Source organism: Euprymna scolopes, chromosome 25, assembly GCF_053919585.1.
Source record: "Euprymna scolopes isolate OS-2025 chromosome 25, ASM5391958v1, whole genome shotgun sequence".
Lineage (NCBI taxonomy): Eukaryota > Metazoa > Mollusca > Cephalopoda > Sepiida > Sepiolidae > Euprymna > Euprymna scolopes.
This window is the reverse complement of record NC_136506.1, coordinates 102,922,918-102,939,545: the sequence shown is the minus strand read 5'-3', so window position 1 is coordinate 102,939,545 and position 16,628 is coordinate 102,922,918.

Genomic DNA, 16,628 nt, shown 5'->3' with positions numbered 1-16,628 from the left:
GCTAAAACAGCCTATTCTGCCTTGACAGAGTACAAGATAGACTTCGTGCCTTAGTGGAGGATGTCCTTTTCTCTACCCTGCAACCTTTCTCCCACAGAAGAGACGTTGCGAGATTATCCTTGTTTTATCGTTATTTCCATGGCAGGTGCTTGTCTGAACTCAAATCTCTGGTCCCCCCCTCGCCAATCTTTCACGAAAAACACCCGTCTAGCTGAATCCACTGTGAAAAATTTCCCCCACACTTTATCTGTGCCTAAATGAAAACGTGGATTCCATGAACAAAGCTTCTTTCTTAGAACTGCACGCCTGTGGAACTCTGTTCCGTCTCACTGCTTCCCTCCTGACTACAACTTGGATGTCTTCAAGTCCAACGTAAACAAATTCCTAATGAACCGATCCCTTAAGTAAACACTTCATCAAATCTCCATACTAACGTAATGTACTTTCAATAACCCTTATCCCTGAGTGGCTTCCGGGCCTTGATAAGTGGTGAACACTGTGTAAAAAAACAAAACAAAAAACCCCTCACCATTCGAAACCCGAGCCTCTTGCATGCGAGGCAAGTACTGTACCTACTAAGCAAACGCCCCGCACACGAGAATTCCTATTAACCAACACAGATCAAGCAAACCGCGCAGAAATCCGACTGTGAAATAAACCTATTTCGTCTCGACAAGGGACGCGGTCATCCAACCAGTTAATAACCCCAAGCCGATGTCTCACAAGTAGGAGTTTTAACTCGAAAGGACGATGCCATCCAGCAATGCTAATCAAGCGAGCAACTTATAGTAGGATTTTCAGAATGTGAGAGACTGTATATAATAAATTCCACAGCCAAACAAAGTCGCAGCCCACAAGAGTCATGGCAGTCAACGAACCGGAAGTCCAAGACTCGAGGTTCGCCCTCATTTTGCCTCATCAGTTAGACACACCCGAAAGCAGGATTCGAACCCGTTACTCTACCAACTGCGCAAATGCGGGGCGTTTGCTCAGTTGGTATAGTACTTGCCTCGCATGCAAGAGGCTCGGGTTTCAAATCCTGAGTTCGGATGTGTCTAAGTGATGAGCCCAAATAAGGGCAAAACTCGAGCCTTGGACTTCCGGTTCGATGAATACCATGGCTCTTGTGAGCTGCGACGTTGTTTGGCTGTGAAATTTATTATATATATATATATATATATATATATATATTCTAGGTAGAAATATAGAAAGATATCTAAAAATAAAGAATAAAAAATCGTTGTTGATAGTGTTCAGCCAATGATAGCAAATCATCTTTTTTTATTAATCTGTATGTATGTATTCAATTTTAATCGATCTCATCAAGCAAGAAAAAATAAAATACAAAACTTTTTTTCAGTGTCTCTCGCTGCCATAATTATCCTTTCAGTGTTTTACATTATGTATTTTTCTAGTTCTTTTTTAGTGTCCTTCACACAGTCTTCTATACAGATAAGTCCTCTCCCGCCGTCTTTTCTTTTTACGTGGAGTCTGTCAGTATCGTCCTTTGGATGTAGTGCATTATGCATGGTCATGAGTTTCCTGGTTTTCTGGTCGAGTTGTCTCAGTTCTTCTTTTGTCCACCCTATAAACGGTCCAGAGTAGCTTACTAGTGATACTGACAATGTCTTATACCTTTTATTAGGTGCCTGCTATATAGTTTCGTTTCCAGGGGTTTTCTTGTGCGCCTGATGTATTCCTTTCCAATGTTCTCTTTAATTCTGTTGCTCTGATGGTGTCCGCTTCCAGAATTCCCACGTATTTATAGTCGTATTGTTCCCCTAGTGTCCTAATTTCTGCTTGGCTGGGTAGTTTCATGCCTTCTGTCGTTTCCAGTTTCTCTTTCCTATAACTATTTGTGCGCACTTTTCTATTCCAAATTCCATTCTGTAAGTGTTAATTAGTGTTTCTAGCTCTTTTTCGGTCCTTGCAAAATGTTTCAGATCGTCAATGTACATCAGGTGGTTCATTTTTCCTCTGTGTTGGAGAAGTTGTATCCGGTTTGCCACTATCAGAAAATTGTTCAAGGGCATCATGGCTATGATGAACAGTAGTGGTGAGAATAAGTCTCCTTGGAAGATGCCGCTTTGTATGTTAATTTCTGTCATGTGTTGTCCATCGGCTCAATTCCAGTCTCCATGTTTACATTGCATTTTCTATTACATTGGTGATCCCGCTTGGTATCTTATACATTTTTAAGCATTCTATTATCCATGCTTGAGGGATCCTGTCGTACGCTGTTTTGTAGTCGGTCCATGCCATGGCTAATTTCTTTCTCCTCCTTTTTACCTCCTTTAGTATCTTTTGATCTATATATATAGCAGGTCATGAGTTTCTCTTTTTCCTTTTTGGCATCCTTTCTGCCCCTCGGGGATGAATCCACGATTATTCAGGGAGTGGTAGATTTGCTCCCTCAGATGTGCTGCCAGTATTTTCTGCATAGTTGGTAAGCCCGTGATTGACCTATAGTTGCTAGGGATGGTTCCTTTCTCCGTGTCTTTCTGTAGCAGTGTGGTTCTACATTTTGTCATCCTTATTTGCTTACTGTATATATCTTCTCAAGTTTTGGCTAGCCTTTCGTGTAAGGTTGTGCATTTTTTGAACCAGTATGCATGTATCCCGTCGTGTCCTGGTCCTCTCCAGTTTGCCGTTTTTCCTAGGGTGTTCTTGAGGGTTTCCTTGTTGATTTCATTCACTGTTCCTTCTTCTATTTGTTGTAACTCTTGTTTCATGTCTTTCAGCCATTCAGCATTTCTATTGTGATCTCGTCGGTCTTCCCATATTTTACTCCAGTAGAGTTTTGTTTCTGTCGGATTTGGTTGTTCTGTTTTTGTTTTTCATCCGGTCACATTTTGGTATAATTGGCTTTCATTAGTTTTGAATGTTCTGTTTTGTTTGCATTGTTCAGATTTATATCTATATCGTCTCAACCACGCTTCTTTTGCTTTTATTTTTTGATCTAGTTCTTCATGTTTCTTGTTTAGCCTCTCCCTGTCAGTTATTGTCCAATATTTCGTTTTCTCCACATTGCATTCTTACTGTTAATCATTTTGGTTTTATTATTATTATCATTATTATTATTATTATTATTATTATCATTATTATTATTATTATTATTATTATTATTATTATTATTATTTTCTTTATTGTTTATATATTAGTTTTTATATTGTGACTCAGAATTATTATCATTTACTTGTTTCATTTTTTATATTTTTTTAATTTAAACTCATACTTTTTATTTATTCTTTGGTGCATATCTAGTGTATTTTAATCGAAATAATTTTCGAGGGATTTTCCAAATAATATTTTAATTCATCAACGGTTTGATATACTTTTCCAAAATTGTATAGTTTAGTTTTAAGGAACTATAATTTATCCTAATAAAAACGGCATTTCTTCTTAGTATTTTCTATAACTTTGCAAGTATGTAATTTAAATTACATTATTGGATTCTTTAGTAAGATAATTTCCAATATATGTTAGTGAATAGGTACAATGAAACTATTTAAACCAATATACTTAGGACATATATAGTACTGCAACATTTTCGTACATAAATTCAACATCAATGATCATGTTTTTAGTGTTTTATTAGATGTTACGAATTTTATTTTTAAAACATATTATCTATGGCTCTTGACACACGCCCTATGTCTGAATACACTTTATGACTTCATGAGATATTTTTCGTATAGTTTGATCTCTCTCAGAAATAAGAGAATGTTAGTGCAAGTGTTTTAATATGTCTTTCATGCTGTTCGATGTTTTTCTCGCGTTAGCGTAGGCTACACATTCTACAATATATTACCTCGCCGATTTAGTATGAGTGTGCATGTAGAGGTGTGTATGATTGTGTCTATATTTCTGTATGTATGCGTTTGGGTACCCTAAAAAAGGGCAAACTTATTTATCTAATCAGTGTAAAGGTTTATCCTCTTTATAGGGTTTCAATATGAAACAAAACAAACAAAAACAAAAGACACACACAAATATAAACAAATAGATAATACTCATATGAATCAATACACTATATTGGAATTGAAACTAACGATAATAAAAAAATAAGTGAAAGATTGAAACAAAGTTGGATTATGTATTCTTTATAAAAAAAAAATCATTGTTGCCGCCAATTCGACTCTGCCGCTGTATTTAATTGATGGCCATCCTTTCGAAATGTCGCCACATTTTCTAGCGAAAATCGGCATATTTGCGCAAATTATTGTTTTCAAAGCGCCCCCTATTAGCGCCAACGTGAAACGAATCAACGGAGCAATTCAAAATGGCGGAAATACAATCCGACTTTTCTAACAAACGGCAAAGCATTGTTTTGCTTATTTTTTTTTTCCTACTCTATTTTTTCCCTTAATGTAATTATGCCATGCTTCTTTATTTTAGTTTTAATACGTTTAATGCTTAGTTCAACTTGACACTGAGCTGATTCGTATGCACAGTGTAACATTGGAAAGCTGGTGAAAGAATCATGGGAGAACGATTGTTGAGTGATATAGATATAGAATCAAGAAAGGTCCGACAAACTCATACTTGGTTGATTTCATATAAAAAAGTAATGGCTTTATAATTGGAAAAATAGATCACAAAGCAAAGAAATGCTCGAAAAGTGGAGTAAATAGGAAAATCTCGCCGTGAACCGAGAGACGTTAACGCCCCATATATATATATATATATATATATATATATATATATATATATATATATATATATATATATATATATATATATATACACAAGTGAGATTATCTCTGTGTGTACATTTCTTAGCAAAACTACTCTCTCGATTTACAGGCTCGATATTTTACATAACGGGTATTGAGATTTGGGAAAATCCTTTCAATTAGTTGACGCCCACCGATTTCGCTTTCAAAAAGTAAAAGTTCAAGGATTTGGCCAAACTCCTCGCATATTCTTGGTCTAAACACTTGGAATTTTCGGTGTGTATTACTTGGACATGAATCATGTTACCTTAACGGTCTCTAGATAAATATTCAGCCAATTTTATTGTCTAAACTTTTTAAATGTTAGATAAAAGGTATTCAGACATGCAGCAAGATTTTTAATCAGTTTATAGGCGAACATTTTAATACCAAGGGATCAAATTTACAAGAGTTGAATTTTGCCACACTCCTTTGAAAATTGTGGGTAAAAAATACTTGAAATTTTAAATGTAGGTTATCTGGAAATGAGTTAAGTCTGTGATATATATATATATATATATATATATATATATATATATATATATGCACATAAAGTTATGAACAGTATATAGGGCCACTCTAAACAGGAATGAACTTCTAGTATATATATATATATATATATATATATATATATATATATATATATTTAAATAAGGGATTAGTCACCATGTGTATTTTTTAACATTATTTTATTATTCCGTGTCTTGTTTTTCATTGAGAATTATGTTTGGATCATTGTAATAATGTTTTTAAGTCAGTTTTTACGCGCGTTTTAGACGTTCTGTGAAGCGTCCTCGTCAGAAATTATTTCCAAATGTGTGGGAAATGTAAAAATGTCAATTTTCGTAGTTCATTTGAAGTGTTTCCAAGGGGTGGAGGCTTGTAAGTGTTTATTATTCATTGGCATGTTCAATTTTTATTACTGTTTTATTGGGCTTGTCCAGGCTGCTGACCTGGTTGTAGTCACTCTCTCTTTCTGCTAGTGTTTGTTTTTCTTTTCCTTTAGGGTGGGGTAGGGTGTGTGTGTGTGCGCGCGCATGTGTGTGCGTGTGTGTGCGTGTGTCTGTTTGCTTTTATTGGTTTGAGCATGTATATACTGTCTTATAGTATTATGAGTTTATTTTCTTCCTTAGGAAGATGACTGTGATCCGAGGTCGTTACTAATGTGTATGTGTGAGGAGGGGGGACCAGCTCTTCTGAAATAAGGGTAGGGGTATTTTCAGTCTATTTTGATATTTATTTTTCGGATTCTTGGATTTTAGTATTGTGATTTTTTGTTTTAGTCTTTTCGGGTATTCCTTGTATTATGTTTGTTTAGAAAGAGGGGTGTATTGAAAATATGTATAGGGGATTCTTTTATGTTTCTATTTATTTGTCTCCCCATGGGGGTATGGCCAGACCCAGGATCGGTTCATAGTGTGGGGAGGATTTTCTTCCCCAGAGAGGGACCAATTGGAGGGGGTATAGGTATGGGAGGGGGATGATAGAAGGGATGATAGTTGTTTCAGTCATGAGGGGGTCTCCTCCACTGACTGAGGAGGGAGCGAGGTGTTGGAACAGTTATTATACTATGGTTCTAGGTGTTTCCTTGTGTTGTTGGTTTCGAGGTTAAGTAGGGTTGGTATTGTTCAGTGTGTTGTATTAGAGATAGGGGCGTTATGTCTGTGTGTGGTTGTATGCGTACACGTGTGTGTTTTAATGTGTCGGTTCTGATTAAGTGTGGTTGTGCTTATATGTATGTGTATGGATGTGCATGCGTGTGTACCTTGCATTTCATGATTTTGTGTGATGATATTAGGCTCTGTTCAGTTCAGGAGTGAATCTGATGATGATTTTTTTTTCCTGTGTAAGTAAATAAAAATAATTGTCTGTTTGGATGATTGGCATTATCTTGAAGCTGTTTCCACTGCACGTGTGTACGTGTTTTGAAACATAGAGGTGTCTGTTATCTGCAATTTTGCAATATATATATATATTAGTTAAATTGCCACTTTGTATATCTGCTGTGTTCATTTCCCTACCAAATTGCTCCGTCAATTTTCAGTCTACAGATTCCGGATTTAGCATAAATCAGTATTGAGATTTGGGAAAATCTTAGTATTTGGTTTTCGGCCGGAAATATGGCTGCCAAAGGGTCAAAGTTCAACAATTTGATCCTTGAAATGCTACCAAACTCCTCTACTAAATTTAGGTCCAAGCACTTGAAATTTTAGATATAGGGTGTTATGGACTTGGATCAAAATATTTAATTTGATTGGAGCCCAAATGTATACATGTTAATTTTTTAAAAAATTTGACCTCGACGCCAATTTGTGCCTAAAAATTTGATATATTACATAAAGTGTATTCAGACAATGGGCAAGCTTTTCAATTGGTTTTTGCTCGAAAATGTTGGTGTCAAGGGGTCAGTGTTCAAAAGATTTGAGCTTGGTGGTATCTGGCAAACTATTTAGTCAATTTTGAGTCTAAATATTTGACATTGTAGATAAAGAGTATTCAGACACGCAGCAAGCTTTTTAATCAGTTTTAGGCAAAAATTTGGCTGCTAAGAAGTCGAATTTTAAAGAGTTGTATTCTAGAGACTCTACCAACCTCCTACGCCAATCTTTGGTCTATTCACGTAAATTTAAGATGAAAGTTACCTGGACAAAATTAAATTTTAAATACATGTATATATATGTTATGAAAATTACATAGGGCCCCGATCAAAGCAACGCAGTACTGCTAATATATATAAATAAATAAATATTTATGTGTGTTTATACGTATACATAAATATGGCATTGCAATGATAATTTGAAAGTTAGTTTTGAACAGGTTCAGCGACACACACGCACACACACACATATATATAATATATATATATATATATATATACATGTATATCAGAAGAATAGAAAGGTGGATACATATAATAACAAGGTTACGTGATTCTCTGGATTGTAGGAAGACCAACGAGTGTTACAGACCATGCATTTTTTATCATCGAAATCGGAGAAATTGCCAATTTTTAAATTAAATCGATTTATTACTTGGTCTAGTTGAAGACCACTGGGATGAATCTTATACACAATGTTTGATTTTAAATTTATAATTACAAAGTCAGGTACCGTGGTTCACTTGTTCCCTAAACAGAAATATTCATTTTGATCATATTGCTATAAAAAATATTATTGCATAATGGCTTGGATTAAAGTCTAAAATGTAAAACTCAAGTATTATGGTATGATTCTGTCATAAACCGAAACACTCATTTCGAAACTGTCCCGTTTGTATGAAAAAAAAACAAAAAAAAAAACCAAACAAAAACAACTAATGTCGATTTTATAATTCACACTTTTCTGCTGTGCGGTTATAATACTTATAAAATGCACTTGTGATTTGAGGCGGGAGAAAGTGTTTACTTAGTTCAAAATCGGAGTGTTACTTTTTTAATGGATTTTTTAGATTATCGAATAACGGTTTTGTTACTAATAAAAGGAATTCAGAGTCCATAAGGTTTAACGTAACCCCCCATTGAGGAGCGTTGGAACTACGCTGAGATCGCTTATTATTCCCGGGTGACGCCAGATAACGCAAAGATTTAAGATAGAGAAGATAAATATATTTTTTTATTTCATGCCAAAATAGATATTGTTTGAAACCAGAGAAATATATCTTTGCAGCTAAAAAGTTGATGACAGGAAATTTCACTTAGAACATTGTCTGGCCTTAAATGAACCCATGGTCGGATGTCAGAATTAACATCGGGCCTTGGAAACTGTGAGAATTAATAATTAAGATTTCAGGTATGGGAATTGTGCCCACCAAGGGACATAGGGCTTTCGATTTCGTGGCGAAATCTTATTGGCCGGAATTCCCACCCCATCGACATGCCTTACTATATATACGACTCTTGTGCGATAATTAGTTAGAGTTAGAGTTGCAGTTGGAGATTGCTTGTTGAATTCGGGAAAATAGACTGTATAGAGATATGACCCCTCCACCTTCCTCATCCAACCGTCTGTCGTGTCTGTGAAGAGATTTGAGACTTAAAAAAAAAACTTACAAAAACTGAATGAGATTTGTAAAAACATTTGTACATGAGTTTGAAAATTAACACTGTAGATTAGTCTACATCAGTTGTCTTTCTTCTTGCCTGCTGCTTCGATATTCGCTTTCATCATACCAGATTTCATGTAATAACCTCAGAGAAAATTAGACTATACGAGCCAAGAATTAAGATAGACAGGGGCCCTTAACCGCCTTCTCACGTGAGGGGTTACAAATCACACAAACACACACACCAGACAAAATTTATTTTGCATGTAAGTATATATATATATATATATATATATATATATATATATATATATATATATATATATGTGTGGGGGGGTATGTGTCTGTGTGTGTGTCTGTGTTTGTGTGTGTATGCCCATAATTATACTTTCATGTATGTAAAATTATATATATATATATATATATATATATAGAGAGAGAGAGAGAGAGAGAAAGAGAAAGAGAGGAAAATATTGTTAAATAGCACGAAATTATTCTGTTTCACAATTTTCCTTTTTATTTTCTCCAATCTCCGAATAGTCCTTTTTGTGTTCTTCTCGAAATTGTATATGTTGGATCCATAATCGCGAAGGATTTCGACAGAAATACTTCTATCATCCTCTGGCATATTGTAGAAATAAATGTTTAATGTACAATGCTTCGAGTATTCTTAGCCGATTTACATTCGAGTATTCTTAGCCTATTTACATTTTTCTCACTTTTCAATGCACTTGTATTTTCTACCATAATTCTTCGAAATTCCGAATAGTGGCAGCCATGTCCCTTCAAATGTGATATGGAGATAGAGTCAGAGAGGTGGAGAGTCAATCATCGCGTCAATGTGTTAGTTGTTGAACCAACGTAGCTACTTATATTGGAGATACATTCTCCTATTGGGCAGCTAAATTTGTAAACTACATTGGCCCTTTCCAACAGGTCATTTGTTTGTGAAATGCTATTTTTCATTATAAGGCTTGTTGTCTGTATTTGTTTATAATATATAATAGATTTCATTTATTTTTAATTATTTTTGGGAGCCACATATCTACGGATTATATTTTTAAGAATACTCTCATTGATTTTTTATTTCTTGTGTAACTGGTTACGGTAATATATATTAACAGGTTGATAATTTTCTTGAATATTACTAATTCGATTCAAATTACTAATGGCTAGTTTTATTTCTTTATCTACAAGAGAGTTAGGGAATTGATTATTTACTAACACTTGTTTATAGTTTTTAATCCATTAAAGAATGTTTTTTGCTGAAGGAAATCCCCGTCGCACAATGTATAAGATTCCTTATTATATTCGTTTTATAACGGAATTAACATTCACTTTTAAAATTTGAAATACAGGAATTAACGGATGTAGGTTTTTTTCAAAACTGAGGTAATAAATTCATCGCTATTAGAGTCAATGAGAATGTCTAAAAATGAGATTTTATTATTAGTACTTAGTTCATATGTAAAGTTAAGGACTGAATTATTCTGAAAGACACCCTTTAAATATTCTATTTCCTCTGTGTTATTGACAAGAATTAGTATATCCTCTACGCATCCAACGTAAATAGAAAGTTTCTCTATTAAATTAAATACCTTGTTTTCGAGATCAGCCTATACAAATTACTAAATGTTGGTCCCAATACGGAACCCATTGCCACGCCATTCACCTGTGTGTATATATTTCCCAGATGATCATAAAATGGAATTTTAGTTGTACACATTACGTATAATTTTTTTAGGATTATGTAACTCATTTTAAGTGGAGGAAGGGTCGGATTATTATATATGTTCTCTATGATAATTTCAATGGTTTCGTTCGCTGCTATATTTGTAAATAGATTTTCAGCATCTAGAGAGGCGGTGATTTTATTGTCGATTTTAGTTACTTGTAGAATCTGCATAAGTTCTTCCGTAGATTTTACACTGCATTTACAAGGTCAATACGGTGTGATCAATTCGTTGATTTTTTTAGTCAAATTATATATTGGTGTTGTCACCTGTGAAATTATAGGACGAAGTGGAAAATTAGTTTTATGTGTTTGTACGTTGCCATGACTATTCTGAGATTGGAAAAGATAAAAATGAAAATTGTAAAACAGTATAATTCCGTGCTATTCAATAATATTTGTCTAAATGAGAAAAATGCTGCCTAAATATACACAATATATATATATATATATATATATATATATATATATATATATATATATACAGAGAGAAAGAAAATAAAACAGAGAGCAAGCCAGACAGACAGACAGAAAGAAAGTATAGCAGACAGAAAGTGAAAGCATGCGTATTTTGATTTAGATTATATCAGAGAAAGTATTCAACTATACGCTAATGTAATTTATTCTAAATATTAAGTTGAAACATTTATAATGTAAATGCAATTTCGGGCATATGGCCCCGCGGCTCACGTTAATATAGCGTTATCTAAGGGTGCAATTTTCGCACAGTGTACGCATTAAATTGAGCCGTATTTCGGTATTAAGATATCTTATAGTTATCTGTGTGATCTATCTAACAAAGTATGCAGTCATTTAATAATAAAGTGGTAATGTGTAATTCTGTTAAAAAAGAATTTAAGATGAACCACGTAACTAAGTTTCACTCTAGTTTGCAAATTTCATTGAGGGTTTATAGATAAACAGTCGTCATATTTACTGCATGAAATATGAGAATAATCTGTTGATATTACTAGTACTGCTGCAACTACTACTACTTCTACTACTACTACTACTACTACTACTACTAATAATAATAATAATAATAATAATACTAAACCCATTTTTATTCAAAGTAGCGTCACAAAATGCATTAAGAGACCCTATTATATTGAATCAATAGATATTCTTCCAGACAGCTCGTCTCCGAGTCAATCAATCGGGTTTTATTTCTTACAGCGAGAATCGCAGCTCTGTCTTATAGGTTTAATTTTATCCTCTCTGGTTCTATTTCTGATACATCTAACATAACAAGAAGATGAAGCAGCACATATAGTAATATGGTTGCAGTGTAACCTAAACACGTTTATGAGATTAAAGATTAAACGTGGATGTGCAAATAAATCTACATTGTATACTACAAAGTACTATAGTTGTAATATAAATTACAGAAAGTAGTCTCTATACGTTATAGCAGTTTGCTCGTTCCCTCAATTTCAGTTTGAATTTCAACCACAAATCATGTTTCCTGTGAATGTTCAGCAGAAAAGTTTGAACGAAGTATTACAGGTAATGTACCATTAACCATAAATATAAACGGTTGACAAGATTTCTTGTGGTTATTAAACGAAAGTATTGACAGCATTATATGTTGCCATCGATTTCCCCCATTCCACTACAAACTGAAGGACTTCTTAGGTGTCTTTCAGTACCTTGTATACGTCCTCATTCCTTTTCTCGCCGTGACTGTTACAGAGCGTGGTGTCGACAGCAAATATAGTCATCTAAGAGACAATTTTGTCAGGAAGGTCATTTATGAATATAAACCTGGATATTTCTTATATTTAAGAAGGTGTTATGTTGAGTATTCTTCCAGTAGTACCATAGGATCTAATACTCATGAGAAGATCATCGTGCCATACCCTGTAAAAAACCTTAAATATATCTAGGGCTACTAGCCTAATCTCCCCTGCTTTATCCAGTGCATGGTATATACGTTCAGAAATTACAGCTATGTTATATGCAGATTTATAACTTAAAATACTGCATCATAAAGGATTGATTATATGTTATAAATTGAATTTTTAAAAGAATACTTAATGCTGCAATATTTTAAGTTATAAATTTATTATATTTTTACTAGAATATCTAGTCCTTTTTATTCCAGATCTAACAACTAGTCCTTTAATGTTCCATGTTTAAGGATAACGTTATAAATTTACATACTAGCCCAATCTCCCCTGCTTTATCCAGTGCATGGCATATACTTTAAGAGATTACAATATATGCGGTTAGTCCGACAGAAGTTTAACAGGTGATCAGAGAGTATGATTTATTAAGGACGCAAATATTTTGGCGTAAACAGGAATGAACTAATGTGGAAATAAATAAATGAGTCGGTTTTAGCACCAGAATTCTTGTAAACCTGTACAGCAGAAACAGTTTCCGGCAGTCAAGACATCAAAAGTCGTTAAACATTTGTTAAAAAATTTGGAGCAAACACAGCGTAACATTTTTTATAATATAACAGCCGGGATGAGATATGGTGCATACGTTTTTATGTGTCTAAGTTTGATAATATCCTATACTTACGAAGGGATGATTTTCAGATCATCACGTCTAGTTTATATCCGCAGAGAAAAATCTGTCAAAGTATGGTTGGAGACATCCTTCTTGTCGGATAGTGGGGGAATTTTTGATTGCCCATTATTTACTACACTGTAAAAAAAAAATCCAAAAATACGAGTTTCTAATTTCTGCGCATCAATGCGTTTTCAGATGGTTTCGGCTTCTTCACTCTTAGTTATGGCTATTTTTCTCTTATGATTATTTCTAGCTTCACAAAACTGTGTCTATTCGTACTGGATTTATGTCGGATAAATCTGAGGTAGCATGCTGCCTTTGAGCAATGGTAGCTGCGCAAGTAGAAGTAAACTATTGGGGAGAGAATGTTTTGCTATAATAATTATGTGCGGTAACATACGCTCAAATTGTCGCATTTAGCCATGCAATGCTCTCATTTGCGCCCTGTTTTGCAGGAAGAGAAACGATATTTCCTCATGCAGTATATCCGATGTGATTTCTGATGGCATTCCAGTCAGCCTTATTGTAGTTTTTTAGTCGTTTTTATCAGTGGTTCTTTAACTTCAGATCGAGACTAAGGTGATAGCTATCATTATAACAACGCGAGCAACTGGTATATGTAGCACAATACTCAGGAACTATTGTCAGAAATGAGGCTTGTTGTTCTAATGATCTGGGCGACGGGTAGGCAATGTTACTATCTGTATCAAGTAATAATATAAATAAAAGTTATGTGTAATGCTACCAGCTGTCTCAGTGTAGTTTATAAAGCAAAGGCAATCACTTTGTTGGACAGTAAAGGCACAAAACCTATACTAAGGCATTAGTGTTTAAGGAGAGTGCTGCATCTATGCTGTCAGAAACGTGATTGATACAGGCTTGGATAAAGAGAGAACCATACAGAAAATAAAAATAGTTGACCTTATGTTGTAAAACAAGTATAAAGCACATAAAGGCGTGGTCGTCTGATTCTAATTTAGATTCCCTAGTCACGGGAAAGGGTGTAACCAATATAGACTTCAAGCCCGTGCATATGTCTTACAGAGTCTTTACGATAAAGTGGAAGATAATCAGACATGTAAAAGTGGTTAGAGGGAATAGAGAAGAACAGTATATTTTTACTAAGTGCTAATATATTCGGGGAGATTGCTAGATAAATTATTAGACCTCGTTTAAGTTAGTTCTAAGTCCACGGATATTTGTAAATGCAAGCCTCAAGGGAGGAGGCGAATCGTTGTTCGCCTATTTTTTCGTCATTTTAGATTGAGCTGTCATTTTATAGTTTCAGTGTAAAGTGAGGAATGCTAGGAAAAGTTGCAACTATAATCAAACTAGGAGTAAATAAACAAGTTAATAAATTAGTTATTTTATTCGTTTTGATACTTATTATTGGGCTCATTCTATTCACATACAGGTTGATAAAGTATGGTTCGCTGCATTGGTAAGTTCTAGTAGTGACAGAACTCCCCAATGAATAACCATATTAGTTTCTACTAGTCTAAACCTGCAGCATTCTCGTGATGGAAATAATTATTTCCACTTAATATTTATGCGATATTTTCTTTATTTCTTTCTATCTCTCTCTCTCTCTCTCTCTCTCTCTCTCTATCTATCTATATATATGTATACGTGTGTGTGTGTGTGTGAACATTGTGCATCGGTTAATTGCATGTCACTACATTTCTTTTTAATTTTAAAATTGTTGTGTGGCATTTGGTACACTGGAAGAGCATAATAATGCCCCTAATTTCCCTAATCTTTGTGGGATTTCGACTATGTTTTCTATCTCTCTCTCTCTCTCTCACACACACACACACACACACACACACACACACACACATATATATATATATATATATATATAAACATTAACAAATCCCCTACGTATGTTTATAAATACACTTCCTTTTCTAAACAAACATAATATTAAGAATACCCGAACAGTCTAAGACTGAAACGAAAAATAAAATAAATCTAAAATGGAAAAATAAATATCAAAATTAATGAATGCACCCCAACCCTTATTTCAGAGGAGCTGCCCCCTACCTCACACATACACATTAGTAACAACCTTGGATCACAGTTAGCTTCCTAGGAAGGCAAATAAGCTCATAATACTATAAAACAGTACACACATTCTTCAAACCAATAAAAGAAAACACACACACTCACACACCAACACACATACACTTCCTACCCTATGCACCCAGTTGACCAAGTACCAATCGGCCCCTCACCCCCACTCAAGTAAGAGTAATAAAGGAAAAAATGAGAAAAAACAAAGAAAGATAAATAGAAAAACAAGCAAAGAGGGAGAGAGATACAGAGAGAGATACAGAGAGAGAGAGAGAGAGAGAGAGAGAGAGAGAGAGAGAGAGAAAATAAGACATCAGTGACCACAGTCCACCCCAATAAACCAGTAATAAAAATTGAACATACGAATGAAAAGTAGAATCATTTACACATATTTCAACCTTTTGGAAAATTTTCAAATGAACTACGGAAATGTTCTTTTACATTTTTAACACATCTTGAATATATTCTAAACATTTTAAATACTTTCTGAAGAAGACGCTTCACAGAACCTCTGAAACGCGTTAAAAACGATTTTATTGATTTAAAAAACATTACTACAATGATCTAAACATAATTATCAATGAAAAACCAAGACACGGAATAATGTAACAATGTTAAAAAATACACATTGTTGGTGACAACCCCCTTATTTATATATATATATATATATATATATATATATATATATATATATATATATATATACATATATATATATACATGTATATATACATATATATACATGTATATATGCATATATATACATATATATATATATATATATATATATATATATGTAAAGGAGCATTCCGCTTAGCGTTACCCAGTCGTAAAATACATATAAATATTATATGTTAAGTTATAAAGTAACTGAGACATGTGCGTGCAAGTATTATATTTTTTTCTAAACAGTTCACGTCTTGTAATTAAAAAAAAATACTCGAGCTGAGATCGAAACTAACACCCAAAGAATATGAGTCAAGCATAAACAATTGCCCACCTTGACACGATCTTTTCACATCTACTCATAATAAGAATAAAGAATCTGTAATGAGAACGATCCATGCATGCGATGACTGCCATATTCTTTTTTTTTCGATTTTTTCCATTTACCACCATATTTTTATGGATGTAAAACGATTAAACAGTTTCGAACATATCTTACTACCCTATATATCCAATTTCATGTTTGTAGATCAAACATCCGCTAAGAATATAGGGTGAGAAGTGTCCTCACGCAAACATTCTTAATTTTCTGAAAATGAAAATATTAATAATTCGCTTACATCTACGGAATGTTTTGCTTTAAATAGAGCATTTTGCGGCAATCATTTTTTTCTTAAAATATAACAGTATATATATATATATATATATATATATATATATAAATATATATATATATATATATATATGTATATATAAATGGGTTAAGAAATTCCAACGAAAGAAAGATGTATATTAAAATAAGGGGGTAGTCGCCAACAATGTGTAATTTTTAACATTATTTTATTATTCCGTGTCTTGGTTTTTCATTGAGAATTCTG